This window comes from Bufo bufo, chromosome 8 (assembly GCF_905171765.1).
Source record: "Bufo bufo chromosome 8, aBufBuf1.1, whole genome shotgun sequence".
NCBI classification, from domain to species: Eukaryota; Metazoa; Chordata; class Amphibia; order Anura; family Bufonidae; genus Bufo; species Bufo bufo.
The window spans coordinates 143,332,618-143,348,856 of NC_053396.1; positions in this window are offsets into that span (position 1 = coordinate 143,332,618).

Here is a 16,239-nt window from a genome sequence, read left to right on the forward strand (position 1 = left end):
CCACATATAACAATCTGCAGGGGCAACTTAAAACATAAATCACAAAGTTAAAATTACATGTGAGTAGAGTTGAGCGAACCCGAACTGAAAAGTTCGGGTTCGTACCAAACTTTAGCTTTTTTTGGACTCGGACCCGAACCCGAACATTTACATAAAAGTTTGGGTTTGTGTTCGGTGTTCAGCGATTTTTATGGCGCTTTTTGAAAGGCTGCAAAGCAGCCAATCAACAAGCGTTTAACTGTGTGCCCTTAGAAGCCATCACAGCCATGCCTACTATTGGCATGGCTGTGATTGGCCAACTGCAGCATGTGACCCAGCCTCTATATAAGGCTGAGTCACGTAGCGCTGCACGTCATTCTGCTATTCTTAGTGTAGGGAGAGGATGCTGCTGCTGTCAGGGACAGATCAGGGATAAAGACTAAGAAGAACTGCCTTATAACTCAGCGATCTCAATCCAATGTGTTTTGTGGGTGCAGTGCACAGTTTTTTTAAGCCTGCACTGAGCCAACTTCTGTTGAAAACGCTTCTTTTTTTTTACTTCAGTTTGTCACTATGAATACCTAATCGGCAGCCATTTTATGCAGACATGCTAGTCCAGAAATACAGCTTTTTTGCTGACTGTGCTTAAAAAATTTATTTTTCATATAGTGCACCAGCACTATCTATCTGCATGTCTGCTAGTCCAGAAATACAGCTTTTTTGCTGACTGTGTTTACATTTTTTTTTTCATATAGTGCACCAGCACTATCTATCTGCATGTCTGCTAGTCCAGAAATACAGCTTTTTTGCTGACTGTGCTTAATTTTATTTATTTTTTCATATAGTGCACCATCACTATCTATCTGCATGTCTGCTAGTCCAGAAATATAGCTTTTTTGCTGACTGTGTTTAAATTTTTTTTTTTATATATACAGTAGGTGTTTGTGAGATTGTGCTTTTAGCACGACAGCGTCGCGCTGATACTCGGCAACATGGTGCCGAGATCTCGCACTCACTGGAATAGTGACAGCACATCCCAGCAAGCGCGTCATAGAAGCGACGGGAGATCCGACTTGGATTCCCGCCAATTCTATACGATGTACCCCATACTCATTCACTTAGGGTGGGGGGCCGGTATCTGGGGGCCCCCTTATTAAAGGGGGCTCCCAGATTCCGATAAGCCTCCCGCCCGCATACCCCGACAACCAACGGCCAGGGTTGTCGGGAAGGGGCCCTGTCCTCATCAACATGGGGACAGGGTGCTCTGAGGTGGGGGGGCCGCAGTGCGCCCCCTGCCCCAGAGCACCCAACCCCCCCATGTTGAGGGCATGCAGCCTGGTACGGCTCAGGAGGGGGGGGGGGGGGGGGCGCTCGCTTGTCCCCACTCCCTTCCTGGCTGGCCGGGTAGCGTGCTTTGGATACGGGTCTGGTATGGATTGTAGGGGGGGGCTCTCCTTACAACCCATAACAGACCTAAGGGCCCGGTATGCTCCTGAGGGGGGGACCCAGGCCGGATTTTTATTTAAAATCCGGCGGGGACTTCCCCCTCAGGATTCATAACAAACGCCGCACACGTGTAGAATTGGCGGGAATCCAAGTCGGATCTCCCGTCGCTTCTATGACGGCTCTGTCTCCATCGCGGCAAGCCAGCTCGGCGCTGGCTCCCGCGATGGGGCTCGTAGGTGCTCAATCTCGCCGAGAAAGAGAGCGAGATTGACACAAAATCGGGTTCACCTACTGTAGTGCACCAGCACTATCTATCTGCATGTCTGCTAGTCCAGAAATACAGCTTTTTTGCTGACTGTGCTTATTTTTTTTTTATTTTTTTTTTCATATAGTGCACCAGCAGACTCTGTTTAAAAAAAAAATTATTCATATAGTGCACCAGCACTATCTATCTGCATGTCTGCTAGTCCAGAAATATAGCTTTTTTGCTGACTGTGCTTAAATTATTTTTTTTTTTCATAAGTAACTGTCACATTTAGGTTACTGCGTTTTAAAAAAAAAACTTTTTTTCCTATACTGGTCATCTTTGATTACACGTGCATAGGTGACAGTCACATTTAGCTCACAAATACGGCCATTCCTTTACTGCGGTTGAAATAAACTGTGTGTTTATATACTGCTCATTTTGAATTTAACGTACATAAAATACAGTCACATTTAGGCCACAAATACAGCCATTCGTTTACTGCAGTTGAAATAAACCGTGTGTTCATATACTGCTCATTTTGAATTTAACGTACATAGAATACAGTCACATTTAGGTCACAAATACGGACATTTGTTTACTGCGGTTGAAATAAACCGTGTGTTCATATACTGGTCATCTTTGATTACACGTGCATAGGTGACAGTCACATTTAGGCCACAAATACGGCCATTCGTTTACTACGGTTGAAATAAACCGTGTGTTCATATACTGCTCATTGTCATTTTGAATTTAACGTACATAGAATACAGTCACATTTTGGCCACAAATACGGCCATTCGTTTACTGCGGTTTAAATAAACTGTGTGTTCGTATACTGATCATTTTGGATTTAACGTACATCGAATACAGTCACATTTAGGCCACAAATACAGCTGTCATATAGAGTTTAAAAAAAAAAAAATTTGTGCAATACCCTACATCAGGGTTTATATTGGAGGTTAATTATTTTTAACATACTTTTTCTTTTCAATTTTCTTTTTATTGATTTTATGAAAAGTATATGATTCAACAATGGGAGTACATTGTATACATAAAGCAGAATATAGTTCGGTATTCAACAAATATTATTACAATGCACAGCATAAAGACAAATAATTCAGTAAGTCCATTCAAACTTTTAATGCTGCAAGAGGACTAATAAAGCAGTGTGTGTGAGGGGGAAGATATAGATGTGTTATTCTAAAATAATGAATAATTTCTTTATTCCGTTGTTTAAGAAAAAGTAAGCGGGCTGGGGGAGGGAGACAAAATAAAAAAGGGGGGGGGAATGATATAGGGGGGGAGGGAGAAGGGAAGGGCCTCAATTATATGGAGAAAGGTTATGATCACCCATGGGGTTGGTTAGATTGAGTCAGTTAGAAGTTGTATAGCAGAAGTTGAGGTGCGGTATTTAACCCATCCATCCCATATCTTGAGAAATCTAGCGTAAAGTTTCAGGTCTGTGTTTAACAAAGAGATAGGCCTGTAACTACCACATTGGGTGGCATCTTTTCCTTCTTTGTGGATTAAAGTAATATAAGCTTCAAGAGCTTGTCTCTGTATGTTAGAGCATGAGAGGTACGCATTGAATGTGTCTGTCAGGTGAGGGAGAAGAATATCTGAGAAAGAATCATAATAAGAGCAAGGGAGACCATCTGGGCCTGGTGCTTTCTGTTTAGGGCACCTTCGCAGGGTGGACCGGACCTCTTCCTGTGAGAAGGGTTTTAACAGGTTAGAATGTGTACTAGGGTCTACACTGCGTGCAGAATTATTAGGCAAATGAGTATTTTGACCACATCATCCTCTTTATGCATGTTGTCTTACTCCAAGCTGTATAGGCTCGAAAGCCTACTACCAATTAAGCATATTAGGTGATGTGCATCTCTGTAATGAGAAGGGGTGTGGTCTAATGACATCAACACCCTATATTAGGTGTGCATAATTATTAGGCAACTTCCTTTCCTTTGGCAAAATGGGTCAAAAGAAGGACTTGACAGGCTCAGAAAAGTCAAAAATAGTGAGATATCTTGCAGAGGGATGCAGCACTCTTAAAATTGCAAAGCTTCTGAAGCGTGATCATCGAACAATCAAGCGTTTCATTCAAAATAGTCAACAGGGTCGCAAGAAGCGTGTGGAAAAACCAAGGCGCAAAATAACTGCCCATGAACTGAGAAAAGTCAAGCGTGCAGCTGCCAAGATGCCATTTGCCACCAGTTTGGCCATATTTCAGAGCTGCAACATCACTGGAGTGCCCAAAAGCACAAGGTGTGCAATACTCAGAGACATGGCCAAGGTAAGAAAGGCTGAAAGACGACCACCACTGAACAAGACACACAAGCTGAAACGTCAAGACTGGGCCAAGAAATATCTCAAGACTGATTTTTCTAAGGTTTTATGGACTGATGAAATGAGAGTGAGTCTTGATGGGCCAGATGGATGGGCCCGTGGCTGGATTGGTAAAGGGCAGAGAGCTCCAGTCCGACTCAGACGCCAGCAAGGTGGAGTACTGGTTTGGGCTGGTATCATCAAAGATGAGCTTGTGGGGCCTTTTCGGGTTGAGGATGGAGTCAAGCTCAACTCCCAGTCCTACTGCCAGTTTCTGGAAGACACCTTCTTCAAGCAGTGGTACAGGAAGAAGTCTGCATCCTTCAAGAAAAACATGATTTTCATGCAGGACAATGCTCCATCACACGCGTCCAAGTACTCCACAGCGTGGCTGGCAAGAAAGGGTATAAAAGAAGAAAATCTAATGACATGGCCTCCTTGTTCACCTGATCTGAACCCCATTGAGAACCTGTGGTCCATCATCAAATGTGAGATTTACAAGGAGGGAAAACAGTACACCTCTCTGAACAGTGTCTGGGAGGCTGTGGTTGCTGCTGCACGCAATGTTGATGGTGAACAGATCAAAACACTGACAGAATCCATGGATGGCAGGCTTTTGAGTGTCCTTGCAAAGAAAGGTGGCTATATTGGTCATTGATTTGTTTTTGTTTTGTTTTTGAATGTCAGAAATGTATATTTGTGAATGTTGAGATGTTATATTGGTTTCACTGGTAAAAATAAATAATTGAAATGGGTATATATTTGTTTTTTGTTAAGTTGCCTAATAATTATGCACAGTAATAGTCACCTGCACACACAGATATCCCCCTAAAATAGCTAAAACTAAAAACAAACTAAAAACTACTTCCAAAAATATTCAGCTTTGATATTAATGAGTTTTTTGGGTTCATTGAGAACATGGTTGTTGTTAAATAATAAAATTAATCCTCAAAAATACAACTTGCCTAATAATTCTGCACTCCCTGTAGTTTGGGGAGGGAGGCTCTGGTTAGAAATTTGGAAATTGCTGCAAGGGTATCCTGTGGACTTACTTGTTGATCTAAGGGGTGTAGTTGATAGAGAGTGGAGTAAAAAGCAATAAATTATTTTTCAATCTTCTCGGGGTCGGTAGTAATAATCCCCGTTTTGTCCTTAATTTCTTTTATAAAAGTGCAGGGTTTTCTTCCCTTAATAAGGGACATCATTAGTTTGGAGGCCTTATCCCCATGGGCATAGAAAGAATGCTTGACTGACATATATAATTTAGCAGAGTTTTTGTTCAGTGGGTCTCTGTGTTGTAGGCAGGACTCTGTATGTTTTTGAAGGATTGGCGCTATAAGGGATTGTTTGTGAAGTTTTTCAAAATGGGAGATCTCTGACTGTAGGGCTCTAATTTGTTGATCTCTCTGTCTTTTGCAGTATGTGCCAATGGAGATGAATTTGCCTCTGATGGTTGCCTGTGTGCCTCCCAAACTACCGGCATGGATACTCCCTTAGTACGTGTGGAGACTTTCTGATATTCTTTTGTGTGCCTCTGGAGTAGTGAGGAGAGTCTCATTAAGTCTCCATGGCGACCGTGTGTAGGGGCGGTCTGACAGTAGTATGTGAATTCCTATTGGAGAGTGGTCCGAGTGTACCCCCGAGCTTATTGTAGAGGATTGAACTTTAGTGAGAGATGACTGCTGAAGAAAGAAGTAATCAATTCTGTGGTATGAATTGTGTGGTGCTGAATACAGGGTGTAATCTTTCACTGAAGGGTGGAGAAAACGCCACACATCAGTCAAGGAAAGCATTTGTAGTGATATCTTAATATGTCTTAGGGCTCTTTCACACCTGCGTTATTGTCTTCCGGCATAGAGTTCCGTCGTCGGGGCTCTATGCCGGAAGAATACTAATCAGGATTATCCTAATGCATTCTGAATGGAGAGAAATCCGTTCAGGATGCATCAGGATGTCTTCAGTTCCGGTACGGAACGTTTTTTGGCCGGAGAAAATACCGCAGCATGCTGCGCTTTTTGCTCCGGCCAAAAATCCTGAACACTTGCCGCAAGGCCGGATCCGGGATCAATGCCCATTGAAAGGCATTGATCCGGACCCGGCCTTAAGCTAAACGTCGTTTCGGCGCATTGCCGGACCCGACATTTAGCTTTTTCAGAGTGGTTACCATGGCTGCCGGGACGCTAAAGTCCTGACAGCCATGGTAAGTGTCACATGGATCACGTCATCCATGCGCATGGGGCGCTCTGACGTCATTCTGGAGCGCCCGGGGAGCCGCACGGACTGTAAGTATACCGCTCCCCCGCTCCCCGCTCCTACTATGGCAACCAGGACTTTAATAGCGTCCTGGGTGCCATAGTAACACTGAAAGCATTTGGAAGACGGTTCCGTCTTCAAATGCTTTCAGTACACTTGCGTTGTTACGGATCCGGCAGGCACCTCCGGCAACGGAAGTGCATGCCGGATCCCAACAACGCAAGTGTGAAAGAGGCCTTAGTGCCTTATATAATAGAGTGGATCGGCCGGAGGATGTGTCTATAAGCGGATCAAGGGCAACGTTGAGGTCTCCTCCTGCTATTAGTTCTCCCTTAATCATACTATGTATTAATGTTGTGGTTTCTCTAATCCATTGGGGCTGTTGTACATTGGGGGCATAAAGGTTCGCCAGCGTGACCTGTTTACCGTTTAGCAGCCCTATGAGAATAAGCAGTCTGCCTTCTTTGTCATTATATGAACTCTCAAGCTCAAATATGATATGTTTAGAGAAAGCTATGGCCACTCCTCTGGAGTTCTTCTTAGAGGTATGTGAGTGGTACCAATGGGTATAGAAATGTTTTTGGAAAGAGGGGGTCTTTCCTGAGAGGAAGTGGGTTTCCTGTAGGAATAAGATGTCCGCTCGTGATTTTTTCAATGTCTGGAGCAGTTGGCTGCGTTTAATCGGTGAGTTAAGACCTCTAACATTATAAGAGATTAAGTGTAATGCGGTCATGGAGGGGGATGGTAATGTGATGATCGCACTTCTGAATTATATCTGAGTGACGTAAGATAATAGGGTGGGAGGTCCAGGGTGTGTGATTTGAGTAAAGGCATGGGGGGGGGGGAGGTATCAAGTAGTAGGGACTTGTCTGTAGAGACAATAAATGAAACATCCAAAGTGGAAAAAACATTTGAAAATACAGTGAAAAACTGAGAAAAATCAACATATGTGTTGACATAGAAAGGCTATAGCCGTGAGGGCCATAATCATTTTGATCTAGCTCTGCATAGTGTGAGGGAGCTAACAATAAAAAAAAAAAAAGCTAACTAGGTAAATGTAGTGGTGAGAGGTAAGGGAAGGGCCAGCGACCGCCCCCAGTGGATGAGGCTGTAACAGATGAACTAGAATATAATTTTCAAATAAATTATATAAAGTCGCGGGTCCCTCCCCCACCCCCCATAGAGAAGAAAATACACAAGTAGAAGTGAACAGCAAATAAAACAACTGTAGTGAACAGTAAATGTATTCAATATAACTACTGAAAGGAAATTATACCCAGGGGGTATTATTGAGTGGACATCACCTAGATCAGATCAGTTCTCAGGTGGGATCGATGTCGAGTCTTCTCGGGGTCAGCTTCCCCTGGCGTTTTCGGCTGCGGCTCTTCCTTTCTGCTCCAGCAGTTTCCCATGGCGTGGGAGGAGGAATCGTCGGGAGACTGGTGAGGTCTAGTATTGGAGACCAGTCTGGAATGTCAATATCTGTGATCTGGAGTGATGATAGGATGTCCGCCAGTTCCGAGTGGTCTCTCAAGATGTATTGTTTTCCCTCAACTGTAAAGGAGAGGCCGAATGGAAACAGCCACCTGTATGGAATGTTCCTATGACGTAGAACTTCTGTTAGGGGACGAAGCATATTCCTTTTTGATAAAGTGACTCTGGCTAAATCTTGGTATATTGACACTTCAGATCCCTCCACTTTGACCATGGGTTTGGTGCGGGCGAATTTTAATATGTCGTCTCTCCCTCTAGAGTTGAAAAGGCGACAGATTACGTCTCTTGTTGGATCTGACGCTTGTGGTTTGACTCTCAATGCTCTGTGGGCTCTTTCAATGGAGATCTCTAGGAGGTAGTTGTTGTCTAATATGGTTGATATTGATACTTTGGAGAGAGTTCAGAGAAGAGCTACTAAACTGGTACATGGATTGCAGGATAAAACTTACCAGGAAAGATTAAAGGACCTTAACATGTATAGCTTGGAAGAAAGACGAGACAGAGGGGATATGATAGAAACTTTTAAATACATAAAGGGAATCAACAAGGTAAAAGAGGAAAGAATATTTAAAAGAAGAAAAACTGCTACAAGAGGACATAGTTTTAAATTAGAGGGGCAAAGGTTTAAAAGTAATATCAGGAAGTATTACTTTACTGAGAGAGTAGCGGATGCATGGAATAGCCTTCCTGCAGAAGTGGCAGCTGCAAATACAGTGGAGGAGTTTAAGCATGCATGGGATAGGCATAAGGCCATCCTTCATATAAGATAGGGCCAGGGGCTATCCATAGTATTTAGTATATTGGGCAGACTAGATGAGCCAAATGGTTCTTATCTGCCGACACATTCTATGTTTCTATGTTGAGAATATTTGCTTAACTGTGTCGGGTAACGCCTCTGGGAGATGGATTCTGGGATTCCTTTGAGTCGCAGGTTGTTGCGTCTGGCTCTATTCTCCTGGTCTTCCATTTAGTTAACAATTTTGTTCATGTGAGTCTGGCATGATGAGAAATTTGCAGAAGACCCTTCTGTGTATGAAACTAATTGTGCTTGAGTATTTTCTAGTTGCTCAACTCTTCCTCCCATGCATTTCATTTCCTGTTTTATCTCTTGAAGTTCTTTTACCACTGGTTCAAGTGCTTTTGACAGAGCCTGTCCTAAGAATCCTCTGGATATGGGTAGGCATGTGTCGTCTTCCTGATCGCTTTCCATCTCTGGAGGATTATTGGTGGTGGGTATATTGAGTGAAGAGCTATTAGGCGTAGATCTTTGCGCATAGGAAACTTTTGCTGGTGGTGCAAGGGGGCGTTTCTGCATGTAAGAGTCTAATGAGCCCGTAAGACACTTGTTGGTGGAAGGCCTGGATTTGCTTGGGCCGATTTTGACCATTACTGTTAGAACAAATGTCTGAGATTGTCGACTCTACTGGTGTGAAAGCGTTGAGTAAGGTAGGATGGTATAAGGAAAAAATTTGTCCCTCATATCTTGTGGTCCTCATGGCCACAGCCGCAGATTACATGTGGTTCTGCATTATAGTACCCCAATTATCCTGAAAGAGGCTTTGTCAGAGATTCATTAGCTGTGAGTTTAGTTAGACAACAGCTGCACCTTTATGACTACTGCAAATGGGTCTACAGCAGTATCAGGGATCCTTCTTGTTTGCTTGTAGCAAGCTGGAGGTTCTCACATGAGCAGCCCTGTGCTTAAGCACCTAGTTCAAGGCCCTTCTCCCTCCACAGTCAGGGGCCTGATATTAGTATTAAGCTGAATAGGCTTACCAGCAGAACGGGTGGATCGCAGGCTGAAGACAGGATTTTTCACTGGTGCAGTGGCTGCTTTAAACACAGATCTGTTTGCGGTGATGCGATTATACTTGCGATCCTTCAGTTCAGTTATCCTGGGTCGGCTGTTTATAATCGCTGCAGCGCTGATCTTTTCCAGGGTTTAGCGGTATTGAACTTCAGCTCCGGTTCCCGGTCGGGATGTCTTCACTGGTCGAGGCTTGAATACAGAGGCTCCTTTGCCTGCCGCCTTCCTCAGGTTAGTGGCAGAGCAATCAGATGTAAAACACTTCTGCCCAGCACTTAAAGATCTGAGGGCTGCGAGGAGCCGCTATGGAGGGGTGTGACCGTAGCTGAATGCAATCATACAGCTATCTGACCGTCCGCTCTCGTGTCGGTCAGGCTCCTATAACAGAGGTCTCACACTGGCAAATAAGCGCTTTATATATGAGATTCCGGGGATTACAGCTGCCGCTGGCGACAAATCTCTCGGTCGCTATGTCCGGATATCAAGATGGCGTCTGCACAGTGAAGACAGCCTTCGGTATGGTGCCAAGTCCCCTTATGCTGCCGGACTGAGGTAGGCACAATTTATGGGATAGATTACCTTGCACCAGGCTTGTGGTAGTGTTATTCTTGCCGACTGGGGCGGAGGAGAAGCTCTACAGTCGACCTCGCTTAGCTTCAAATCTAGGCCGGGGATTCCTCCTCCATTAGGCCTCACTCGGAACTCCGGATCAGAGCGGTCCTATGGCCCCAGAAAGATCTCAAAACAGGGCAGATGTTAGTCGGCGTCGCCTGAGATCTGAAGTGAGGTCCATAAACTTTATACAAAGGGTGGATGAGGTTAGATTATGTCCGCTGTGACAGAGCTGCTGCAATAGACGTCTTTCCCGGTCAGCAGTTAGCCATGCCCCCCCAATTATTTTTAACATACTTAACCAATTTTTACTTTGCTTTGTGAACGCTAACTATGAGGCAAACATCTAATAAGGGACGCGGTCATGGTCGCAGTGGTGGTGTTGGTGGAGCGTCTGGTGCAGAGAGAGGACGTGGCCGTTCTGCGACAGCTACACGTCCTACTGAACCTACTACCTCAGGTCCCAGTCACCGCCAGAATCTACAGCGATATTTGGTCGGGCCTAATGCCGTTCTAAGGATGGTAAGGCCTGAGCAAGTACAGGCGCTAGTCAATTATGTGGCCGACAGTGGATCCAGCACGTTCACATTATCTCCCACCCAGTCTTCTGCAGAAAGCGCACAGATGGGGCCTGAAACCCATGCCCATCAGTCTATCACATCACCCCCGTGCATATCGGGGAACCTGTCTGAGCCGCAAGGCATGTAGCAGTCACTTATGCTGTTTGAAGACTCTGCTGGCAGGGTTTCCCTTGGCATCCACCTAGCCCTTGCCCAGGGGTGAAAGACATAGAATGCACTGACGCACAACCACTTATGTTTCCTCATGAGAACATGGGAATACCACCTCAGCACGTCTCTGATGATGACGAAACACAGGTGCCAACTGCGTCGTCTTTCTGCAGTGTGCAGATCGAAAAGGAGGTCAAGGGGGAAGACTGGGTGGAAGACGATGCAAGGGACGATGAGGTCCTAGACCCCACATGGAATGAAGGTCGTGCCACTGGCTTTCAGAGTTCGGAGGAAGAGGCAGTGGTGAGACCGAGCCAACAGCGTAGCAAAAGCGGGAGCAGGGTGCAAAAGCAGAGCAGCCGTCGCCGAAACTGTTCGCCTGCTACTGGCCACCGCCACCAGGGACCGAGCACACCAAAGGCAGCATCAAGGAGTTTCCTGGCGTGGCACTTCCTCACACAATGTGCTGACAACAAGACCCGAGTGGTTTGCACGCTGTGCCATCAGAGCCTGAAGCGAGGCATTAACGTTCTGAACCTGAGCACAACCTGCATGACCAGGCATCTACATGCGAGACACGGGCTGCAGTGGAGTAAGCACCTTCAAAACCAAGAAAGGGCTCAGGCCCCTCCTGCTCCCTCTTCTGCTGCTGCCTCGGCCTCTTCCTCCGCCTCTGGAGGAATGTTGGCACCTGACGCCCAGCAAACAGAGGATGTGCCACCAACAACACCACCTCCGTCACCAAGCATCTCCACCATGTCACATGGAAGCGTTAAGCTCTCCATCTCACAAATATTTGAGAGAAAGCGTAAATCCCCACCTAGCCACCCTCGATCCCTGGCCCTGAATGCCAGCATTTCTAAACTACTGGCCTTTGAAATGCTGTCATTCAGGCTGGTGGAGACGGACAGCTTCAAACAGCTCATGTCGTTTGCTGTCCCACAGTATGTTGTTCCCAGCCGCCACTACTTCTCCAGGAGAGCCGAGCCCTCACTGCACAACCAAGTATCGGATAAAATCAAGTGTGCACTGCTCAACGCCATCTGTGGCAAGGTCCACCTAACCACAGATACGTGGACTAGTAAGCACGGCCAGGGATGCTATATCTCCCTAACTGCACACTGGGTAAATGTAGTGGTGGCTGGGCCCCAGGCGGAGAGCTGTTTGGCGCACGTCCTTCCGCCGCCAAGGATTACAGGGCATCATTCTTTGCCTCCTGTTGCCTCCTCTTCCTACTCGGCTTCCTCCTCCTCTTCTACCACCTCCTCATCCGGTCAGAGACAGACCTTCACCACCAACTTCACCACAGCCAGGGGTAAACCTCAGCAGGCCGTTCTGAAACTGATGTGTTTGGGGGACAGGCCCCACACCGCGCAGGAGTTGTGGCGGGGTATAGAACAACAGACCGACGAGTGGTTGCTGCCAGTGAGCCTCAAGCCCAGCCTGGTGGTGTGCGATAATGGGCGAAATCTCGTTGCAGCTCTGGAACTAGCCGGTTTGACGCACATCCCTTCCCTGGCGCATGTGCTGTATTTGGTGGTGCAGAACTACCCCGACATGTCAGAGCTGCTGCATAAAGTGTGGGCCGTCTGTGCGCGCTTCCGGCGTTCTCATCCTGCCGCCGCTCGGCTGTCTGCTCTACAGCATAACTTCGGCCTTCCTGCTCACCGCCTCATATGCAACAAGCCCACCAGGTGGAACTCTACCTTGCACATGCTGGAGAGACTTTGCGAGCAGCAGCAGGCCATAGTGGAGTTTCAGCTGCTGCACGCACGGGTGAGTCGCACTGCGGAACAGCACCACTTCACCACCAATGACTGGGCCTCCATGCGATACCTGTGTGCCCTGTTGCACTGTTTCGAGTACTCCACCAACATGGCCAGTGGCGATGATGTCATTATCAGTTCTATGTCTCCTTGAGAAAACACTTAGGGCGATGATGGAAGAGGATGTGGACCAGGACGAGGAGGAGGAACAGGGGTCATCTCTAACACTTTCAGGCCAGTCTTTTAGAAGTGGCTCAGAAAGAGGATTTTTGCAACAGCAGAGGCCAGGTACAAATTTGGACAGCCAGGGCTTACTACTGGAGGACGAGGAGGATGAGGAGGAGGAGGATGGGGATGAAGCATGTTCACAGCGGGGTGGCATCCAACGCAGCTCGGGCCCATCACTGGTGCATGGCTGAAGGCATACGGAGGACGCAGACGATACGCCTCCCACAGAGGACAGCTTGTCCTTACCTCTGGGCAGCCTGGCACACATGAGCGACTACATGCTGCAGTGCCTGCGCAACGACAGCAGAGTTGCCCACATTTTAGCGTGTGCTGACTACTGGGTGGCCACCCTGCTGGATCCCCGTTACAAAGACAATGTGCCATGCTTAATTCCCTCACTGGAGCGTGATCGGAAGATGTGCGACTACAGGCGCACGCTGGTAGACGAGCTCCTGAGAGCATTCCCGACTGACACGGGGGGACAAGTGGAAGCACAAGGCGAAGGCAGGGGAGGAGGAAGAGGTCGCCAACGCAGGTGTGTCATCGCCAGCACCTCAGAAGACAGTGTTAGCATGGCCGACATGTGGAAAAGCTTTGTCACCTCGCCGCCACAACCGGCCCCAGCTGCTGATATGGAGCGTGTTAGCAGGAGGCAGCATTTGAACAACATGGTGGAACAGTACCTGTGCACACGCCTACACGTACTGACTGATGGTTCTACACCATTCAACTTCTGGGTCTCCAAATTGTCCACATGGCCAGAGCTTGCCCTGTATGCCTTGGAGGTGCTGGCCTGCCCTGCAGCCAGTGTACTCTCTGAACGTGAATTTAGCACGGCAGGAGGCGTCATTACAGACAGACACAGCCGCCTGTCCACAGCCAACGTGGACAAGCTCACGTTCATTAAAATGAACAAGGCTTGGATTCCACAAGACTTGTCTGTACCTTGTGCAAAATAGACATTTATACCACCATCAAACATACATTCTTGTACTCAAGTCAAGTGCAATGATTCTTTTTTTTATTTATTTTTTATTTGTCCCAATATTTTGGGGGCTACCTACCCTAATAAAAAAAAAAAAAAAAAATTGTTGGCTACCTCCTCCTCCTCTATTGCTGCCTCCACCTACAACACCACATTCACCGCCTCCTCAACCTTCGACTCCATATCAACCTCCTTCTCTGAGTTGCAGGTAAATAATTTGTAATTTTTTGTTATTTTATTTTAATTTAAGTTATTTCCCTATCTACATTTGTTTGCAGAGCAGTTGCCATGCTCTTAAGCACATTTTACTGCCTTTTACATCCCTCTAGCCTTTTCAAGGACTATTTTAGAGCCCTAAATTGAAAAAATTCTTATTTTCAATTGTCGGGTGACATTTTACCATTATTGGCGTATACAAACCCCTGCTGTGCCTGGGTGACATGGGCCTAAATCTCTCAAAATCGTCTGTTCTATTTCTGGGTGACATGAACCCCCTTTTGCCGTGAATGAACCCCTGCTGTGCCTGGGTAACAGGGGCCTAAATGTATCAAAATCGTCTGTTCTATTTCTGGGTGACATGAACCCCCTTTTGCCGTGAATGACCCCCTGCTGTGCCTGGTTGGCATGGGCCTAAATCTATCAAAATCATCTGTTCTATTGCTGGGTGACATGAACCCCCTTTTGCCGTGAATGAACCCCTGCTGTGCCTGGTTGACAGGGGCCTAAATCTCTCAAAATCCTCTGTTCTATTGCTGGGTGACATGAACCCCCTTTTGCCATGAATGAACCCCTGCTGTGCCTTGTTGACAGGGGCCTAAATCTCTCAAAATCGTCTGTTCTTTTTTTTGACATTTTTTATTGTTTTGTATTTATCATAGCAAGGTACAATGTTGAAGACAAATTGTAACAACAATACAAGTGACATAAAAGAAGGCAGCATATACATTTGGAAAATTGTCACAGGTTCAAGTAACTGGCGGGCGATTAGGCCCAACATTGACAGGTATTAGCTATTATTAGGCATAGGTAAGATTCTGGTTAAACAAAGTGTCAGGAATATTAGAGCTTATTTCCTGAAATGAAAGGAAGGGGCCGCGCGTGTTCACCAGGTTTTACTAATAGAATATGGACAGGTGATCATCTTCAAATGGGTACATATTGAAATAGTTTGTTATACAAATCCTCTATATTTTTTCCATGGTGACCATATTTTCAGAAAAGAAGGTCTAGAATGTGATTCCCAATGGGAGATTTCCTCCAGCCTATATATCTGATCTACTTTATTGATCCAATGGTCAATACAGGGGGTGTCAGAGGACAGCCAGTGCGTTGGTAGGAGTAGTGTAGCAGCTGCCAGTAAGAGTGAGAAGAGGAATGATTTATGTGGTCCTATACTACTCATCTCCAGGGATATCAGGGCTAGCTCAGGTGAACAGGGGAGAGATGTCTGACATATCTGGTTGCAAAGTTGAAGTATCTTGTGCCACCAAGGCTTAATTAGGTCGCAAGACCACCAGATGTGCATGAACGTACCTTTTGATACATCTCCAGCAAACATCAAATGCTGTTGAGCTGTACATACATGTTTTATCTGGGGTCTTGCACCAACGCATAAGAATTTTGTAGCTATTCTCTTATATGCGTATACACCTGGATAACCTGTGAGGAGAAATTAAAAGTTTGGTGATCTCTTGGGGTGACAGACTACGTTGTAAGTCTCTTTCTCAGAGGCCCACAATTGCAGGTTTAGGAAGGGAGGAGGGTGACTTCAGGTGTTTATATATTTTAGAAATAGTTTTGGATGGATAAACCTTACTACCCAGCATTACCTCAAACCAGCTGGATTCCCTTGTTTGGGAGTAAAATCGTCTGTTCTATTGCTGGGTGACATAAACCCCCTTTTACCGTGAATGAACCCCTGCTGTGCCTGGGTGACATGGACCTAAATCTATCAAAATCATCTGTTCTATTGCTAGGTGACATGAACCCCCTTTGCCGTGAATGAACCCCTGCTGTGCCTGGTTGACAGGGGCCTAAATATCTCAAAATCACCTGTTCTATTGTTGGGTGACATGAACCCCCCTTTGCCGTGAATGAACCCCTGCTGTGCCTGGGTAACAGGGGCCTAAATCTCTCAAAATCGTCTGTTCTATTGTTGGGTGACATGAACCCCCTTTTGCCGTGAATGACCCCCTGCTGTGCCTGGTTAAAATGGGCCTAAATCTATCAAAATCGTCTGTTCTATTGCTGGGTGACATGAACCCCCTTTTCCCGTGAATGAACCCCTGCTATGCCTGGGTGACAGGGGCCTAAATCTCTCAAAATCGTCTGTTCTATTGCAGGGTGACATGAACCCCCTTTTGCCG